Consider the following 3,943-nt stretch of genomic DNA (forward strand, 5'->3'; position numbering starts at 1 on the left):
AGAGTCTCCGTAAGGGAGTGTCTACAAAGGGTTGGCCTGCAGGCATTTCTGGGCGATTATCTTGTAAGTTAAACAGTGTGGGAACTTCCAGTTCATTGTGGGTGGTACTGTTCCCTAGGCTGGGTGTCCCGAACCCCATAAGAATAGAGAGACCAAGCTGAACAATTAAGCAAGCAAGCAAGCAAGCAAGCAAGCCTCAATCCATCCATCTTTCTCTGCTCTTGACTGTGGATATGGTATGAATACCTGCTTTGTGCTCCCACCACTGTGAGCTCTATGCTCTGATAGATTGTAACATGGAATTGTGAGCCCCCAAAACTGTTTTTGTCTCCTAAGCTGCTTTTCTGGGGCATGTTATTTTGCCACAGTTCAAGAAATTAAACTAGAACAGTTCATCTCAAACTCTAACTTCTATACAGCCGGAATGACTATTGAGGCAATGGACTTTCTCTTAGGGTTTTACACTTTGGATATCAGTTACATCATTATGCCACCTATCAACAAAAATTTACTATGACAGAGTTGATATTCACCTACAGAATAATGAAATTAGATTCAAAGTTTATGTCTTATATAAAACTCAGTCAGAAATGGATTGAAGATATTAATCTAAATCCCCAAATGCTCACACTTCTAGATGAAAACATAGGAAGCATTTTTGAGACACTGGGGTAGGCAAGACCTTTCTGAACAGAACATCAATAGCACAGCAGCTAGCCTGAAGCACCAACAGACGTCACCACGCGAAGTTAAAAAGTCTCTCTACACAGCAAAGGAAGCCATCGACAGAGCAAACAGACAGCCCAAGGAATGGGAGAAAATCTTTACGAACTGCACTTCAGGGACTGATACACAGAATTTACAAAGAACTGCAGAAATCAATATACTAAGATAAAACTTCTAATCATTAAGTGAACTAGTGAAATAAACAGTTTTCAAAGGAAGAAACATGGATAGCCAATAACTGTTTTGGGAAGTGGTCTACACTCCCAGTCATCAGATAAACACAAATTAAACCACCTTGAAATACCATTCACCCCAATCAGATGGCTGTCAACAAGAAATCTGTCAATAAATTGCTGAAGAGGATGTGGAGAGAAAAGAAACCTTACCTACTGCTGGTGAGAATGCAAAGTGATGGAGCCGTTGTGGGGATCAGTTTGGACAGAAAATGAAAAGAACTGCCACATAACCCTGCTATTGCCCTGCTGGGCATGCACACAGAGATCTCCATAACCTATTAGAGATATTTGCTCACCCATTGTTGTGATCATAAAAAGAGAAAAAGCTATAAGAATATATTCTGGCGGGGTGTGGGGGAAAGGGATGCCTCAGTGGGCCCATGCCAATGCATCTCTTCCACCTAAGGGACCAGCCACACACCGGTATAGTGTAGAATAGAGTCTATTTAGGGCATGGGGAGGGGAGTTAAAAGAGTAGCAGAGGCAGAGAAAGGCAGAGAGGGGGAGAGAGTAGAGAAGTAGAGGCCGGCCATGACCACGTGGAAGGGGGGGGGAGCGATGGGGAGAGAGGGGGAGCAAGGGGGCAAGAGGCAAGGGAAAGAAGCAGGAGTAAGAGAGAGAGAAGGGGGCAAGCAGCCCCTTTTATAGTACCAGGCCTACCTGGCTATTGCCAGATAACTGTAGGGAGGAACATACCTGGCTGTTGCCAGGTAACTGTGGGAGTGGAGTCCAGATAGAATACCAACAGCCATGTTTATTGATGCTCTGTTTCTGAAGACAAGAAAATGGAACCAACCTAGGGGTCTTTCAATAGTCCAGTGGATAATGAAAAATGGTGTGCACATAAAATGGAAAGTTATTCAGCTCCCTCCCAAAAAAGTCATGAAACTTTCAGGAAATGGGTAGACTTAGAAAGTATAATATTAAGTGAGGTCACCTTAACTCAGGAAGGAAAAAAACCACATGTTCTCCCTCATATGTGGATCTTTGCCTATAATTCATATTCATATATATGTAACAGCTATAAGAGTGTAACATAACAGAGTGGAGATCAAGAAATGGTAACATTAGATGGCAAAGAAAGACAGGATATAGGCAAAAAGACAAAGAAGTTATGGAAGACACTAGAAAAGTATTTTTCTCATACAGCTCAGGACCACCTTCCCAGGGAATGGTGCTACCCACAGTGGGTTGGGCCCTGCTCCATCAATTCACAATCAAGACAGTCTCCTACAGACATGGAGACCGCAATCTGATCTAGGCAATCCGTCAATTGAGAATCCCTTCTCAGGGACTCTAGGCAGTGTCACATAAACATTTAAGCTAAGACAGTCCCCTGTCAAGGACATTCCTTACGACCAGAAGACCTCTGTATCAGCTTCTTTTATTATTGCTGTTGACAAAACACCCAATAAAAGCAACTTACAGAAGGGGTTGTTTTGGTTTGCGGTTTGAGGGTACTGTCTACACTCTACCATGACAAGAAGACAAGGTGGCAGGAAAGTGACAGCTGGTTACTTTCTGTCTGCAGTCAAGAATCAGACAGAAGCACACTGGTGCTCAGCTCCTTTTCCTTTTTATTTATTTATTTTTTATTATTATTCAGTTCTAGACACTAGCCTAAGGAATAGTGATGCCCATTCAGAGTGAGCCTTTCCTGCTCAGTTAAACCTTTCTGGAAACAGCCTCACAGCCATGTCCAGAGGTCTGTTATCATGATGATTCCTACCTCTGTCTGCCTCAAGCTCCACCTCTTAAAGTTGACACTGCCTTCCAACAGCTCCAGGAGCTGGGTGGATCCAGGGGGGCATTCAACAACACAGAACATTGTTGTAATCATTGAAAATGCCTCCAGGGACAACATTCCAGGAGGCAGAAGTCATTCTCCCGTAGCTAAGTGGACAGACAGACAACAGACAGACACACACACACACACAGAGGCATAGGGTGGGAGGGAGAAGGAGATAGAGAAAGAGAGGGGGCAAGCATATTCAACTACACATAATAATTACAGGTCATGGGCACACATCTTTACATACATTACATGTAGCAAAATGGGAAGAAGCTTGTCGTAGTTAGGGCTACTACTGCTGTGATGAAACACTGACCAAAATCAGCTTGGGGAGGAAATGGTTTATTTGGCTCATATATTCTGAATCACAGTCCATTGAGGGAAGCCAAGGCAGGCACTTAAGACAAATAGGAGCCTGGCCTCAGGAGCTGGTGCAAAGGCCATGAAAGAATACTGCTTGCTGACTTGCTCAGTCTGCTTTCTTATAGAACCCAGCACCATCAGCCCAGGGCGTGGCACCACCCATAACTGGCAGGTTTCCCTACTTCACTAATTAAGAAGATGGCCTACAAGCTTTCCTACAGCCTAATCTTATGGAAGCCTAATCGTATGAAATCTTTATCAGCTGAGGCTCCCTCCCCTCAGATGGCTGTAGCTTCTATTGAGTTGACATAAAAGTAGTGAGCACGGAGGTACTAAGCACTTCAGAACGCTGTGCTCAGTGGCTGCATCTAGGCAAGCTCCTGACTCTCTGTTCCGGAACTTTTCCATTGAACTGTCTGGATTTGTTTTTCTTTTTAAAGAATGCCATGTTTGGGGGCTGGAGACATTGAGAGGGTTAGGCGTGCTCGTTGCTCTTGCAAAAGACTGGAATTCAGTTCCCAGCACCCATTCAGGAGGCTCACAGCTTCCTGTAACTCTAGCCAGCTTTAGGGCATCCAAAGCCTTCTTCAGGCCTTCAAGGGCACCTGCACCCATGTGCTCTCTCTCTCTCTCTCTCTCCCTTTCCCTCTCCTTTCCTCCCTCTCCCCCCTCTCACACACACAAATAATAAAATAAGATAAATCTTCAAGAAAAGAATGCTAAATTTACTTGGACCCATAACTGTTCACACTGAAGAAACTGTCAGGCAGTGTTTTGAATGGGAGGATAGCAAGCCTGTCACATCAAGGGAAACAACTGGTGGTAG

This window comes from Mus caroli, unplaced genomic scaffold (assembly GCF_978045245.1).
Source record: "Mus caroli unplaced genomic scaffold, Mus_caroli_1 scaffold_20, whole genome shotgun sequence".
NCBI lineage: Eukaryota > Metazoa > Chordata > Mammalia > Rodentia > Muridae > Mus > Mus caroli.